This window comes from Melanerpes formicivorus, unplaced genomic scaffold (assembly GCF_026170545.1).
Source record: "Melanerpes formicivorus ecotype bairdi unplaced genomic scaffold, bMelFor1.0.p_v2 SCAF_54, whole genome shotgun sequence".
Taxonomy (NCBI): Eukaryota; Metazoa; Chordata; class Aves; order Piciformes; family Picidae; genus Melanerpes; species Melanerpes formicivorus.
This window is the reverse complement of record NW_027142406.1, coordinates 4,353,159-4,370,274: the sequence shown is the minus strand read 5'-3', so window position 1 is coordinate 4,370,274 and position 17,116 is coordinate 4,353,159.

Genomic DNA, 17,116 nt, shown 5'->3' with positions numbered 1-17,116 from the left:
GGTAGTTGTAGAGAGCAATAAGGTCTCCCCTGAGCCTCCTCTTCTCCAGGCTAAGCAGCCCCAGCTCCCTCAGACTTTCCCCACAGAACATGGGGACATAGGAAAGACTAATTAATACAGGTGCTGGTAGTTGTGATCTCATTCCTTTTTCTCTTGGAAAAGAGGAAGAAAAAAACCCCAAACCATTTCAGTGACCAACATTATTCACAGGATGTTAGAGGTTGGAAGGGACGTCCAAAGATCATCTAGTCCAACCCCCCTGCCAGAGCAGGACTACAGTATCTAGCACAGGTTACATTCATTATATGCATCACAGCAGGGAATCTCCAGTCAGAGTTGAAGTTCTACAGCATAAAGTTTCAGATACATATCCTACTACTTATTCACACCTTGTGGTGTCAGGTAATGATAGGACTGGGGGGAAAGGGGAAAAAAAACTAGAAATGGGTAGATTCAGATTGGATGTTGGGAAGAAGTTGTTCCCCAGGAGAGTGGTGAGAGACTGGCACAGGTTGCCCAGGGAGGTGGTGGAAGCCTCATCCCTGGAGGTTTTTGCAGCCAGGCTGGATGTGGCTGTGAGCAACCTGCTGTAGTGTGAGGTGTCCCTGCCCATGGCAGGGGGGTTGGAGCTGGCTGATCCTTGAGGTCCCTTCCAATTCTATGGAACAATTCTATGATTCTATGATTCTTCTTCAACAAGAAGAGGTGGAGTGATGTGGGGGCTGCTTGTGCCTTTCCTGGTACCTTTCTATTTCTGTGATTCTATGATCCTATGATTCTGTGATTCTATAGTTCTCTGATCCTGTGATTCTGTGATTTCAGAAAGCATGCAGGGACTCCCATGTTGGTGAAGCAGGAATCGTTTATTGGTACAGAACAAGCAGCTTATACAGGAAAAATTGAGCAGGGTAAGCAATTCCCTGACATTCTTGCACCACTGCTGCTAATTGAGTTTTCTCCTTTGATATGCAGCTGTCCATTGTTATCTTCATCCCATATCAGTTTGATCTTCTCCAGCATGGAGGCAAGTGTCCTTCTGTCTGGCACTTCAGGTTGTTTAGCAGGTCAGCTCTTCTTTATCATCAAGCCATCCTTCCAGTATCAGTGGCCTGTTCTTTCTTGTCCTGAAACCTTCCATAGATACTTTCTGCTTTCCTGCACTGTGATTCTATGATTCTGTGATCAGAGGGCTGGAGCACCTCTCCTATGAGGACAGACTGAAAGAGTTGGGGCTGTTCAGTCTGGAGAAGAGAAGGCTCTGAGGTGACCTAATTGTGGGGCTACAAGAAAGCTGGGGAGGGACATCTTAGGATCTCAGGTAGTGATAAGACTAGGGGGAATGGAATGAAGCTGGAGGTGGGGAGATTCAGGCTGGAGTTGAGGAATAAGTTCTTCACTGCAAGAGTGGTGAAGGCCTGGAATGGGTTGTCCAGGGAGGTGGTTGAGGCCCCATCCCTGGAGGTGTTTAAGCCCAGGCTGGCTGAGGCTCTGGCCAGGCTGATCTAGTGTGGGGTGTCCCTGCCCATGGCAGGGGGGTTGGAACTAGATGATCCTTGTGGTCCCTTCCAACCCTGACTGATACCATGATACTATGATTCTGTGATTCTATGACTATGCTTCTATGCTTCTGTGATTCAGGCATGGCACAGGTTGTGGCAGGGGCAGCGAGGCAGCCCAGCCATTGTTATGGAAAAACCCAAACCCAGCAAAAAACCAAACAAACACAAAACAACCCAAGCAAACAAACAGAAACACATAATTCAACCCCAAGGATGTTTGGCTGCTGAGTTTCCTTTTGCATTGCTAGCCCACAGAAGGCTTACAGGAAATGTCAGCTGGTAGAGTGTAAACTTACCGTAATTGTGCATTAGGCACCAGATGCAGCTGACCACAAGATGTGCACCCAAGAAAAAGGAAAGAATTCAGACTAGCAGGGCAGTGTGTATGACAGGAAGCAAAGCTGGTGTGGTGCTACCACAGGATTTTAAGCCTATAATAAAAGTATGAATATACCTCCAGACAGTGCTGTGTGGGGCAAGGAAATTCACACGAGGGGAAAAAAGAGGTATGGGAGGAAAAGTAAAAATGATTTCACAGAATTACTGAATGGTAGGGGGTTGGAAGGATTGGATGTGGCACTTGGGCCGCACCTGGAGTCCTGTGTCCAGTTCTGGGCTCCTCTGTTTAAGAAAAATGTTGAGATGCTGGAAGGTGTCCCGAGAAGGTCAACAAAGCTGGGGAGAGGTCTGGAGCACAGCCCTGGGAGGAGAGGCTGAGGGAGCTGGGGTTGCTTAGCCTGGAGGAGAGGAGGCTCAGGGAGACCTTCTTGCTGTCTACAACTCCCTGAAGGGAGGTTGTAGCCAGGTGGGGGTTGGTCTCTTCTGCCAGGCAAGCAACACCAGAACAAGAGGACACAGTCTCAAGCTGTGTCAGGGGAGGTTTAGGCTGGATGTTAGGAAGAAGTTCTATACAGAGAGAGTGATTGCCCATTGGAATGGGCTGCCTGGGGAGGTGTTGGAGTCACCATCATTGGAGGTGTTCAGGAGGAGACTTGATGGGGTGCTTGGTGCCATGGGTTAGTTGATGAGATGGTGCTGGGTGATAGGTTGGACTTGATGATCTCAAAGGTTTTTTCCAACGTGGTCTTGCCTCTTCTCTTCTCTTCTCTTCTCTTCTCTTCTCTTCTCTTCTCTTCTCTTCTCTTCTCTTCTCTTCTCTTCTCTTCTCTTCTCTTCTCTTCTCTTCTCTTCTCTTCTCTTCTCTTCTCTTCTCTTCTCTTCTCTTCTCTTCTCTTCTCTTCTCTTCTCTTCTCTTCTCTTCTCTTCTCTTCTCTTCTCTTCTCTTCTCTTCTCTTCTCTTTTCTCTTCTCTTCTCTTCTCTTCTCTTCTCTTCTCTTCTCTTCTCTTCTCTTCTCTTCTCTTCTCTTCTCTTCTCTTCTCTTCTCTTCTCTTCTCTTCTCTTCTCTTCTCTTCTCTTCTCTTCTCTTCTCTTCTCTTCTCTTCTCTTCTCTTCTCTTCTCTTCTCTTCTCTTCTCTTCTCTTCTCTTCTCTTCTCTTCTCTTCTCCCCTATTCTATTCTACTCAATTCTATTCTATTATACTTGGAACCATGGTTTAGTTTTCAGAAGGTGTTAGGTATTAGGTAATAGGTAATAGGTTGGGCTTGATGATCTCTGAGGTATTTTCCAACCTGGTTGATTCTATGAGTCTATGAACATCAGCAAGCCCTACTGACCTGTGCTTTACCTCTAGGGCTTCTGGCAATTATTTTGTATTTTTCAGTTTCCATTTCTCCTTCTCAAGACAGCAGTAACAGTCCCTGCCATCCCTTGTAGAATGTTATGTAATCTGACACAGGAAGCTGCAGTGCCTGAAGGGGAAGTTTCTATTTCCTAGAGCATGGCTGCTTAATGAAAGGTCTCACCTGTAAGATGCTGCAGATTCAGTGTCTGATAAAGGCTGGCCCAAAGTGCCTGGAATTTTCATGTGGTTCACCTTGAAAGAAATGAAGTGGCAGGAAAGCCAACCACACTTCAAGGTTTCCTGCTCTTTCAGGGATGAACTCTCAACCTATTCTGCTCTCTATGAGAATCTTCACACCTTCCCCTACAAAAAAGAGAGACATGCCTCAAGTACTTACCTTTCCTGTTGAAATTGCCTGACCTAAGGGAGTGTTGATCCAGCCCCTGATCATCCCTGATCACTTTTAAACAGGTTCCTGTCAGCTTGGTTGTGGTTTTGTGTGCTGCAAGATCAGCTGGGGAGTTTTAAGAGGGGGTTGAAAGGAGGCCAAGAGAGTTGAGTAACTTGATGAAAGTGGAATTGGAATACTTTGAATCACAGAATCACAGGATGTTAGGGGCTGGAAGGGACCTCGAGAGATAATCCAGTCCAACCCCCCTGCCAGAACAGGAGCACCTAGAGCAGATCACACAGGAACACATCCAGGTGGGATTTGAATATCTCCATAGAGGGAGACTCCACAACCCTCCTAGGCAGCCTGTTCCAGTGCTCTGTCAGCCTCACAGGGAACAAATCTCTCCTCCTGTTTCCTCTGCCTCAGCTTCCACCACTGCCCCTGGTGCTGGCATTGGGCATCACCCAGCAGAGCCTGGCTCCAGCCTCTGGGCACTCACCCTGCACATCTTTATCAACATGAATGAGGTCACCTCTCAGTCTCCTCCTCTCCAAGCTACAAAGCCCTCAGCTCCCTCAGGCTCTGCTCATGAGGAAGATGTTCCACTCCCTTCATCATTTGTGTGGCTCTGTGCTGGACTGTTTCAAGCATTTCCCTGAGGTCCTTCTTGAACTGAGGGGCCCAGAACTGGACACAATATTCTAGATGCAGCCTCACCAGGGCACAGTAGAGGGGGAGGAGAACTTCTCTGGACCTACTGCCCACAGCCCTTCTAATCCACCCCACAATGGCCTTGGCCTTCCTGGCCACAGGAGCACATTGCTGGCTCATGGTCAACCTTCCACCCACCAGGACCCCTAGGTCCTTTTCCCCTTCACTGCTCTCCAACAGCTCAGTAACCAACCTATTCTGATCCATGGGGTTGTTTAAGCTCTTTGGCTCCTCCTGAGGAATAATGAGTGAAGGGATCTCTTCCTGCTTCCAGGTGTTAATTTATTTGCTTCTGCAAAATCTCACAAAGCTTTGGGAGGAGATTTTTCATTTTCTCATCAGATTTTATGAAGGGTGTGCTAAGAAAGGAGAACACAGATTAAAAGTTGCAACTAAGCTGAACTGCTGAAAGTAAGTACACCTAGAAAGGGTTGAAAAAGCTTTGAAGGAGTTGTGTCAAAGTCATCAAGTGGTGTTCTGCCAGCATGGAGCTTGGCTGTGCAGCAACAGCAGAGCACTGTGCCCAGCATGGTGGTTCTCCCCATCCACCCTGGGCACCCTCCAAAGAGCCCTGGGGCACAGAGCCATGGTGTAGAGCATCCTGTTATCAATCAGATCCAGGAATTAATCAAATAGAATAGAATAGAATAGAATAGAATAGAATAGAATAGAATAGAATAGAATAGAATAGAATAGAATAGAATAGAATAAACCAGGTTGGAAGAGACCTTCAAGATCATCACGTCCAACCTATCACCCAACACCACCTAATCAACTAACCCATGTAACCAAGCACCCTGTCAAGTCTCCTCCTGAACACCTCCAGTGATGGTGACTCCACCACCTCCCCAGGCAGCCCATTCCAATGGGCAATCACTCTCTCCGTGTAAAACTTCCTCCTGACCTCCAGCCTGAACTTCCCCTGGCGCAGCCTGAGACTGTGTCCTCTTGTTCTGGTGCTGGCTGCCTGGGAGAAGAGACCAACCTCTGCCTGTTTACAACCCCCCTTCAGGTAGTTGTAGAGAGCAATAAGGTCACCCCTGAGTCTCCTCCTCTCCAGGCTAAGCAGCCCCAGCTCCCTCAGCCTTTCCTCACAGGGCTGTGTTCCAAACCCCTCACTAACTTCGTTGCCCTTCTCTGGACTCGTTCCAGCAAGTCAACCTCCTTCCTAAACTGAGGGGCCCAGAACTGGACACAGGACTCGAGGTGTGGCCTAACCAGTGCAGTGTATGGGGGCAGAATGACCTCCCTACTCCTGCTGGCCACACTCTTCCTGATGCAGGCCAGGATGCCATTGGCCCTCCTGGCCACCTGGGCACACTGCAGGCTCATGTTCAGCCTACCATCAACCAGCACCCCCAGGTCCCTCTCTGCCTGGCTGCTCTCCAGCCACTCTGACCCCAGTCTGTAGCACTGCATGGGGTTGTTGTGGCCAATGTGCAGAACCCGGCATTTGGATGCGTTAAATCTCATGCCGTTGGACTCTGCCCATCTGCCCAGCCTGTCGAGGTCCCTCTGCAGAGCCTCTCTACCCTCCAGCAGATCAACTCCTGCCCCCAGCTTGGTGTCGTCAGCAAATTTACTGATGATGGACTCAATGCCCTCATCCAGATCATCAATAAAGATGTTAAAGAGCACAGGGCCCAGCACTGATCCTTGGGGCACACCACTGGTGCCTGGCTGCCAGCTGGCTGTGGCACCATTCACCACCACTCTCTGGGCTCAGCCTCCAGCCAGTTCCTAACCCAGCACAGAGTGCTGCTGTCCAAGCCATGGGCTGACAGCTTGGCCAGGAGTTTGCTATGGGGGACGGTGTCAAAGGCCTTGCTGAGGTCCAGGTAGACTACATCAACAGGCCTCCCCACATCCACCAGGCGGGTCACCTGATCATAGAAGGAGATCAGGTTGGTCAGGACCTGCCCTTCCTAAATCCATGCTGGCTGAGCCTGATCCCTTGGCCATCCTCTAAGTTTTGTGTTAATGCACTCAGGATGACCTGTTCCATGATCTTGCCTGGCACTGAGGTCAGGCTGACAGGCCTGTAATTCCCTGGCTCATCCAACCGGCCCTTCTTATGGATGGGCACCACGTTGGCCAGCTTCCAGTCCTCTGGGACCTCGCCAGTGAGCCAGGACTGCTGGAAAATGAAAAATGCTGAAAAATAGATTTCCTCTGTCTTTCCTGTCTGGAGTATTTCCACTCCCCCAGGAGATGGTGACACTGCAAATGAGTTCTCAGGAGTGGGAAGTGGTGCACTGGGCTATGCTGGAGGGCTTGGGTTGCCATCAGGCCAACAGTAGCCAACTTTCTCAGAATTTCAGTGGTTGAAAATGCCCTCACCTTTGCCAGAGTGACAGCTGGGTCATGAGAGGAGACTCTCACTGCTTAAGATGCTCCTTTTTGCTGGCAGGGGGATAGAGCTGTATAGCAAACACCTGAATGACAGAATCACATAATGTTAGGAGTTGAAAGGAACCTTAAAAATCATCCAGCCCAACCCTGCTGCCAGACTAGGGGAGGTTGCAGAAGCAGCTAATATGTTTCTACCTCAACTAGCTATGAAATGTCAGTGAAATCCACTCAGTGGGGATTGAAAGATGAGTGGTGGGAAGCTAACTGAAAGACAGGAGGCAGCTGAGCAGCCTTGGGCCAGGATGGTGGTGCCTGGTGCTGCAGTTAGGTGAATGTGAAGGAAAGCCTCTGCCAGTGGATGGCAGGCAGGGCTCAGGAGGTGGCAGGGACTAGCTGAGCAGCCTGCACTACAGCCCCTCTGAAACAGCAGTTGCTGGTAGGTTTTGTTCCCCCACACTATGGAAAAGACCTGAAGATTTAATGTGGGGACTGCAAAGTCTTGATCTGAGGAAATTGGTTTTGGAAGCTCTCTATGCTGTGGGTAGGCAGAACTCTGCACCTCAGGCTTCAAATAAGCAATGCCCTTATTCTCCTTAAGAGCCCTAAATCTGCTCCTCAGGCTTCAAATAAGCAATGCCCTTATTGTCTAGAATGGAATGGAATGGAATAGAATAGAATAGAATTAACCAGGTTGGAAAAGATCTCAGAGATCATCGAGTCCAGCCTATCAACCAACATCATCTCATCAGCTAAACCATGGCAACAAGTGCCTCATCCTGTCCTTTCTTAAACACCTCCAGGGATGGTGACTCCACCACCTCCCTGGGCAGCACATTCCAATGGCCAATGTCTCTTGCTGGGAAGAATTTCTTCCTAACATCCAACCTAAACTTCCCCTGGCACAGCTTGAGACTGTGTCCTCTTGTTCTGGTGTTGCTTGCCTGGCAGAAGAGACCAACCCCCACCTGGCTACAACCTCCCTTCAGGGAGTTGTAGAGAGCAAGAAGGTCTCCCCTGAGCCTCCTCTTCTCCAGGCTAAGCAACCCCAGCTCCCTCAGCCTCTCCTCACAGGGCTGTGCTCCAGACCCCTCCCCAGCCTCCTTGCCCTTCTCTGGACACCTTCCAGCAACTCAACATCTTTCCTAAACTGAGGAGCCCAGAACTGGACACAGGACTCAAGAACCCTAACTTTCCACCTCAGGCCTCAAATAAGCAATGTCCTTATTATCCTGAAGAACCCTAATGTTTGTGCACAATTGTGGCAATTAGGAATCATTTCCTTCTGCATGCTGCTGCTGCTTCACGTGTTGTCAAATGCTTTCACTTCTGTTTGAGTAAGAGCAGAGGGATAACCAAGAAGTGTAACTGCAGCAGCAGCTGAAGGCACAAGGGCAGGGCTCTGTTTTTCACAGCAGTTCTGCTGGGTTGGGGATCCTTATTCCTGCTTTACTGTAAAATGAAACCCAGGGGGAAAGGAGCAGCCTCTGTTTTCCCCTCTGCCTTCCTTCTTCTACCTCTAGGTGCAGAAAGAATCAACTCTTAACGTGAAATGAGGAGCTTGCTTCCTGTGGTTAGGCATTTCTCTTTGTTGAGAAGCCCAGCAAAGTCATTTGTATCTTTGTGTCTGCCCCAGGTGGTGTATGACTGAGGTGTTTCCTTGAAACCTGCCTTCTTTCAGCTTACTCATCATCATTTTTTTCACTGAAGGAGAAAAAAAAAAGAGTTCCTGCTTCATCATCATCATCATCAAATCACTCCCCACATCTTCAAGGGCTTCGGGCACAGCAAGCTCCTGGCCAAGCTGTCAGTCCCTGGCTTGGACAGCAGCACTCTGAGCTGGGTCACAAACTGGCTGAAGGCTGAGCCCAGAGAGTGGTGGTGAATGGTGCCACAGCCAGCTGGCAGCCAGGCACCAGTGGTGTGCCCCAGGGATCAGTGCTGGGCCCCATCCTGTTCAATATCTTCACTGATGATCTGAATGAAGGGATTGAGTCCATCATCAGTAAATTTGCAGATGACACCAAGCTGGGGGCAGGAGTTGATCTGTTAGACAGTAGGAGAGCTCTGCAGAGGGCAGACAGGCTGGACAGATGGGCAGAGTCCAACATGATGGCATTCAACAAGTCCAAGTGCCAGGTGCTGCACTTTGGCTACAGCAACCCCATGCAGAGCTACAGGCTGAGGTCAGAGTGGCTGGAGGGCAGCCAGGCAGAAAGGGACCTGGGGATACTGGTTGACAGTAGGATGAACATGATCCTGCAGTGTGCCCAGGTGGCCAAGAAGGCCAAGGGCATCCTGGCCTGCATCAGGAACAGTGTGGCCAGCAGGAGCAGGGAGGTCATTCTGCCCCTGTACACTGCACTGGTTAGGCCACACCTTGAGTCCTGTGTCCAGTTCTGGGCCCCTCAGTTTAAGAAAGACATTGAGACACTTGAACATGCCCAGAGAAGGGCAACGAGGCTGGGGAAGGGTCTGGAGCACAGCACCAGAACAAGAGGACACAGTCTGAAGCTGTGCCAGGGGAGGTTTAGGCTGGAGGTGAGGAGAAAGCTCTTCACAGAGAGATTTTCCAAAAAGGGATTGGATGGCACCTGGAGCCATGGCTCAGTCAGTCATGAGGTGTTGGGTGACAGGTTGGACTTGATGATTTCTGAGGTCTTTTCCAACCTTATTGATTCTATGATTTCAGCTGGCTTCATGTAGGCTTTGATTCTTGGTGCAATGATGCCACATCAGAGTGACAATGGAACCTGTGGGGAGTGAATGTGTCTCCTGTACACAAGGTGCTTCCCTGTGCCTACAGATAAAAGGTTAGAAAGCTGTGCTGCCCACACATCCTGGCCTTATTTCAAAGCAAAAGCAGGAGAATTCAGGTAGTTATTTAAAAGTAACAACAGCAAGAGTGGCAATGATGATGACAACAGCAGCAGCATTTTGCAGTCAACTACTCTCTTTCTGCAAGGATGACTTGTGCAGCTGCTAATCTGTGGGTAGCTTTAGTCATAGAATCACAGAAAAGACCTCAGAGATCATCAAGTCTAATCTGTCACCCAGCACCTCATGACTAACTAAACCATGGCTCCAAGTGCCTCATCCAAGCCTTTTTTGAACACTCCAGGGATGGCAACTCCACCACCTCCCTGGGCAGCACATTCCAAAGGCAAATCTCTCTTCCTATGAAGAACTTTCTCCTCACCTCCAGCCTAAACCTCCCCTGGCACAGCTTGAGACTGTGTCCTCTTGTACTGGTGCTGGTTGCCTGGCAGAAGAGACCAACCCCCACCTGGCTACAACCTCCCTTCAGGTAGTTCTAGAGAGCAAGAAGGTCTCCCCTGAGCCTTCTCTTCTCCAGGCTAAGCAACCCCAGCTCCCTCAGCCTCTCCTCCCAGGGCTGTGCTCCAGACCCCTCCCCAGCTTTGTTGCCCTTCTCTGGACTCCTTCCAGCAGCTCAACATCTTTCTTAAACAGAGGAGCCCAGAACTGGACACAGGACTCAAGGTGTGGCCTAACCAGTGCTGAGTACAGGGGCACAATGACCTCCCTGCTCCTGCTGGCCACACTGTTCCTGATGCAGGCCAGGATGCCATTGGCCTTCTTGGCCACCTGGGCACACTGCAGGCTCATGTTCAGCCTACTGTCAACCAGTACTGCCAGGTCCCTTTCGGCCTGGCTGCTCTCCAGCCAGTCTGACCCCAGCCTGTAGCACTGCATGGGGTTGTTGTGGCCAGTGTGTAGAACCTGGCACTTAGATGTGTTACCTACAGATAATGGAGCAGTTGTGATGATTTATTCATTTGTTATGCATATGTGAGGTGCTCTTACTGATAGAACACGAGGAAACCTCCTCAAGTTGGGCAGGGACCTTTAGAAAATACTTCTTCACTGAATGGGTTGCTAAACACTGGAACAGGCTGCCCAGAGAAGTGGTTAAATCATCACCCCAGGAGATGCTTTAAAGACATGTAGACATGGTGCTTAGGGATATGTTCTAGCAGAGGACTTGGTAATGTTAGCTTAAACATTGGACTTGATGACCTTAGAGGCCTTTTCCAGCCTAAACAATTCCATGATTCTATGCAGCAGCAAAAAAAAGGACTGAAGGCCGTGCTAAGGGCTGGCACTTCAGAGGGCATTGTGCCAAGGGGAGGGAAGTGGACATGGTTGGCTGTCCCTGGCAGTAGCATTGCACTGGGCCAGAATAAGCTGAGTCAAACCCAGCCTTGCTGAGATTAGGGCATGAGGGGATGGCCTCCCTCTCTGGAGACATCCAAGACCAGCCTGGATGCGTTCCTGTGTGGTCTGCTCCAGGTGATCCTGCTCTGGCAGGTGGGGTTGGATGATCCAGATGATCTCTCGAGGTCCCTTCCAGCCCCTAACATTCTATGATTCTGTTTGTCCATCCAGCATAACCATCTGTGGTTCATCAGGGAAGCTGTTGCCCGTCCCCTGGTTGCATCCCTCCTTCCTGGAACCTTGTGTTTGCATAGTGCATGATGTGGAGCCATGGGTACCACTGTCAGTAGCCCTGTGCCAGGGAAGTGGTGGGAGAGGCAAGCTGCACCCATGGACTCACACCTCAGCAGGGGGTTTTGCTGAAAAAGTGAAAAACAGCAAGCAAACCATCTCCTTTTCCTCTTCTGCAGAAGCAGGTAATAATGCTTTGAGTCATAAGTGGCAGAAATGGGAAAGCACATCCCCCAGGCGGTTTTAGCAGCTTGAAGTGGATTTGCTAGAGTTTGGGTGTCTGCCTCTCAAAACCAGCCAGGCTGGTGCTCAGCAGTCCACACAAACATCTGAAGTGCATCAGGAAGGTGGTCTGCACTTCCAAGTGGCTGCTGTGTGCAGCTATTGTCTGTCTTCCAAGATGTAACCAGTGCAAAAACAGGTGTCAGCAGGTTACCACATTGAAGTTCACAGGCTCACAGGATGTTAGGGGTTGGAAGGGACCTGTGGAGACCTTTGTGTCCACCCCCTGCCAGAGCAGGAGCATAGAATCCAGCACAGGTCACACAGAAACACATCCAGACAGGGAAGGAAAGGCTCCAGAGAAGGAGACTCCACAACCTCTCTGGGCAGCCTCTTCCAGGGCTCTGTCATCCTCACTGTAAAGAAATTCCTCCTCATGTTGAGGTGCAACTCCCTGTGCTGTACTTTCCATCCATTGCCCCTTGTGCTATCCCAAGGCACAAGTGAGCAGAGGACACCTTCAAGTGTCTCAATGTCTTTCTTAAATTGAGGAGCCCAGAACTGGACACAGGACTCAAGGTGTGGCCTAACCAGTGCTGAGCACAGGGCAGAATGACCTCCCTGCTCCTGCTGGCCACACTGTTCCTGATACAGGCCAAGATGCCACTGGCCATCTTGGCCATCTGGACACACTGCTGGCTCATGTTCAGCTGCTGTCACCCAGTACTGCCAGGTCCCTTTCTGCCTGGCTGCTCTCCAGCCAGTCTGACCCCAGCCTGTAGCACTGCAATCATATAGAGGAGACTGCAACATTGTGAGAACCAACCTAATGTGGCAGCAAATTTAACTTTTCTGTTAAAAATAAAAGTTAAATAGTTTATTTATTTAATATTAGATAAAACGAAGCAGAAACTGCCAATATTCCATTCGGGTGTAGGGTAAGGGAGGCGGTACACCCCCAGCAGCTGTTCTCTGGTCTGCAAAGAAGTGAAGGTTTCTAAACTTAGGTTTTGCTTCATGTGCAGTTTCTTAAAGCTGGGGATTTCTGAGCAGGATATCATGAGTCTGTGTGTGCACATGAGGCAAATCAAGATATGGGATATAAAAAGTGTGAAAGATGCATATTAAAAAAATATTTCACAATAATTGCACTGGATTAAAATAAAAATAATGGGGAAAGGTAAACTTGGCACTGGGTAGATTAAAGTCTGCTTTGCTTCTAAGCCTTCAGCCCAGCCTTTCTGGCTGGAGAGCTGTCTGGCAGAAAGGGACCTGGGGGTGCTAATGGACAAGCATCTGAACAGGAGCCAGCAGTGTGCCCAGGTGGCCAAGAAAGCCAAAGGCATCCTGGCTGGGATCAGCACTGCTGTGTCCAGCAGGAGCAGGGAGGGGATTGATGCCTAGCACTTGGCTCTGGGGAGGTCACACCACGAGTGTTGGGTCCAGTTTTGGGCACCTCAATCCAAGAGAGATGTGGAGGTGCTGGAGCCAGGGCAGAGGAGGGCAAGGAAGCTGGGAAGGGCCTGGAGAAGAAATCTGACGAAGAGCAACTGCAGGAGCTGGGGATGGTTAGTGTGAAAGAGAGGAGGCTGAGGGGAGACCTCCTGGCTCTCGACAACTACCTGAGAGGGCATTGTGGAGAGGTTGGTGCTGGTCTCTTCTCCCAGGTCATTAGTGACAGAACAAGAGGGAATGGCCTCAAGCTGCCACTGGGGAGGTTCAGACTGGGCATTAGGAAACCTTTTTGCAAGGCAAGAGTGGTCAGGGATTGGAATGTGCTGCCCAGGGAGGTGGTGGAGTCCCCAAGGCTGGCTGTGTTTGCAGGTGGTTTGGCTGTGGTGCTTGGGGCTGTGGTTTAGGGGTGAGCCTTGTAGAGTAGGGTTCTGGGTTGGCCTTGGTGATCCTGAGGCTCTTTTCCAACCTGAATGTTTCTCCAGCAGATCCCTGTCCCTCTTGAACTGGGAAGCCCAGACTGGATGCAATATTCCAGGTGAGGTCTCACCAGGGCAGAGTAGAGGGGAAGGAGAACCTCCCTGGATCTGCTGGCCACACTCCTCTAAATGCACCCCAGGATCCTATTCGTCTTCTTGGCCACCAGGGCACATTGCTGTCCCGTGGGGAACTTTTCCTCCACCAGGACTCCTCCCAATTCCTTTCCCCAGGGCTGCTCTGCAGCAGATCACCTCCGAACCTGTCCTGGCGCAGTTTATTCTTCTTTCCGAGGTGCAGGATTCTGCACATGCCTTGAGGTATTTTCATCAGCAGGTTTTTATTGCTGTTTGGCAGGCTAACCTGGCCTGGGCCACGTCCATTTTTGACAGCATTTCTCTTTTCTTCCTCTGTTCTTTTGCACACATGAAAAATAACCATCGAAACAAGATAAAAACCTCCTCCTTCTGTGTGACAAATAAGGGGACTGATACTGCTTTATATGACAAAAAGACAGTCAGCAAATTCAGTGGAAAACTAAAGAAAAATAAAAGTCTTTGAGGCTTAATGAATTGCAATGAAATGATTTTTTTTCCTGCAGGGCCTCAGGAAGGGTCTGATAGGATACACAGCGTGGCCTGCTTGTTGAAAATGAACACAGGAATTTCAGGCCTTCCTAGGGGGTCACACTAAGTCAACCTTAGATCACATTTGAATGAAATAAAACCAGAGTCATTTGCAGAATTGCAGGGTTTTGAGAGTCACAGAATCACAGACTTGTCAGGGCTAGAAGGGACCTCAAGCATCATTGAATTCCAACCCCCCTGCCATGGGCAGGGACGCCTCACACTAGATCAAGCTGCTCACAGCCACATCCAGCCTGGCTGCAAAAACCTCCAGGGATGAGGCTTCCAACACCTCCCTGGGCAACCTGTGCCAGTCTCTCATGGGGAACAACTTCTTCCTAACATCCAATCTGAATTTACCCATTTCTAGTTTTGCTCCATCCCCCTCAGTCCTATCACTCTCTGACACCCTAAAAGTCCCTCCCCAGCTTTCTTGGAGCTCCCTTCAGCTACACAAAGGCCACGATTAGGTCTCCTCAGAGCCTTCTCTTCTCCAGACTCAACAACCTCAACTCTCTCAGTCTGTCCTCATAGCAGAGCAGCTCCAGCCCTCTGCTCATCCTTGTGGCCCTTCTCTGGACACCTTCCAGCACCTCCAGATCCTTCCTGTAATAGAGGCTTCAGAACTGGACACAGTACTCCAGCTGTGGTCTCACCAGAGCAAAGTAGAGGGGGAGAATCGCCTTCCTGTCCCTGCTGGCTCTGCTTCTCTTGCTGCAGCCCAGGCTCTGGTTGGCTCTGTGCTGCAAGTGCTCACTGCTGGCTCCTGTTCAGCTTCTCATCCCCCAGCACCCCTAAGTCCTTCTCTCCAGGGCTGCTCTCAAGCCAGTCCCTGCCCAGCCTTGAAGCAGGTATGCAGACACAGCAGTGATGTTAATCATTATTGACACCTTGGACTCAAGGGACTTGCCTCTTTGCCCCTCTTATACCTACCCCTCTGTGTTCCATGGCAGCATCACTATACTTCAGGACCTCCAGAGACCATTGAATCCAAGCCCCTGCCAGAGCAGCATTACCCAGGGTGGTCCACACAGGAATGCATCCAGGTGGGGGTGGAAAGGCTCCAGAGAAGGAGACTCCACAACCTCTCTGGGCAGCCTGCTCCAGGGCTGTGGCACCCTCACACCAAAGAAGTTTCTCCTCATCTTGAGCTGAAACCTTCCCAGTTCAAGTTTGTCTCCATTGCTCCATTGCTGTGCACCAACCAAAAGAGCTTGGCCCCCTCCACTTGCCCCCCACTCCTCAGCTATTGATAGACATTGATCAGATCCCCTCTCAGCCTTCTCCTCTCCAGACTCAACAGCCCCAGGGCTCTCAGTCTTTCTTCATAGGGGAGATGCTCAAGTCCACTAAGCATCCTCCTGGCTCTCCGTTTTCACCCTGTGGGTCTTCTCTCCTTTTCCATATTCCTCTTCTCTGCTGGGGTGTGGTCCTCAAATGAAGGAATAACTGATAGAATAACTGATGGGATAACTAACTAGATGTGATCTGAGTGTAGATTATATAGGTTATGCAGATTATAAAGGTTATGCAGATTATATAGACTACACCAATCTGTTTCATTGCAGACAAATAAAACGTTAGACTGGCCATTAGGAAAGCTTTGTTCAGGGCAAGAGTGGTCAGGCATTGGAATGTGCTGCCCAGGGAGGTGGTGGAGTCCCCAAGGCTGGCTGTGTTTGCAGGTGGTTTGGCTGTGGTGCTTGGGGCTGTGGTTTAGGGGTGAGCCTTGCAGAGTAGGGTTCTGGGTTGGCCTTGGTGATCCTGAGGCTCTTTTCTAAGCTGAATGCTTCTGTGCTTCTGTAAATTCCTGTCTTTTATAATGCTGGTGGCAACTGAGTAGGTTGAAGAATCAGAATATCAGAGTGGATGTCTGTAAACTGCTGCAGAACTTGCAACCTAAAAAATAACTTGGGGATGTAGAGCTTCACTGATTCACACTTCCCTCATTCTTACTGCATTTGATTGAAAACAGAAAATGAAATCAGCTTCCCTTGGTACCTCCCCAACATGCTCTTGACTACCTTTTGTTTCAAAGTAATTATCTAATATCTTGTGGTTACAGCTAAAATTTGTAATTTACCTCCCACCACCTTTTTATTAGCAACTTGTGGCTTTCTTGGTGTTTCTGTGTTGCTTGTAACCTCTGAAGCTTTATCTTCTAAGAATCAGCGTGCTCCACTGCATTGTGAGTGCTTGGGAGGGCTTGGGAGTGCTCTCCATGGGCAGTAAAAGAGAAAGCTCTGCTGAAAGAACAGCCAAGAGCTCACCTCTACCTGTAGAGCTTTCTGCTCTGGGATCCTTGCAGCAAAGTTCTTCCTCATGTTGAGGTGGAACCTTCTGTGCTGTAGTTTCCATCCATTGCCTCTTGTCCTATCCCAGGGTACAAGTGAGCAGAGCCTGTCCCTTCCTTCCTAACACTCAGTCTCAGATATTGATAGATATTGATCAGATCCCCTCTCAGTCTTCTCCTGTCCAGACTAAACAGCCCCAGGGCTCTCAGCCTCTCCTCATCAGGCAGCAGCACAGATGCTTGGGGGCAAAAAACCCACAGCTGGGCTGGTGGGTGAAGGAGCTGAGTTTGGGGAATCACAGAATTAGCCAGGTTGGAAAAGACCTCAGAGATCATCAAGTCCAACCTACTACCTAACATCACCTGACAACTAAACCATGGCTCCAGGTGCCACATCCAAGCCTTTTTCTAACACCTTCAGGGACGGTGACTCCACCACCTCCCTGGGCAGCACATTGCAAAGGCCATTTACTCTTTCTATGGAGAACTTTCTCCTCACCTCCAGCCTAAACTTCCCTTTGCACAGCTTGAGACTGTGTCCTCTTGTTCTGGTGCTGCTTGCCTGGGAGAAGAGACCAACCCCCATATGTCTACAACCTCCCTTCAGGGAGCTGTAGAGAGCCATAAGGTCTCCCCTGAGCCTCCTCTTCTCCAGGCTAAGCAACCCTAGCTCTCTCAGCCTCCCCTCACAGGGTTGTGCTCCAGACTCCTCCCCAGCCTCATTGCCCTTCTCTGGATGTGTTCAAATATCTCAATGTCACTGAACATGGAGTTATGTGGGGAAGAGAAGGAAGTGGTTGCAAAACATGGAGCAGGGATGCATCTGTGCACCTATTCAGGTTTGGGCCCTACAGTGAGGAGTCAGGAGATGCTCCCTCTGTTC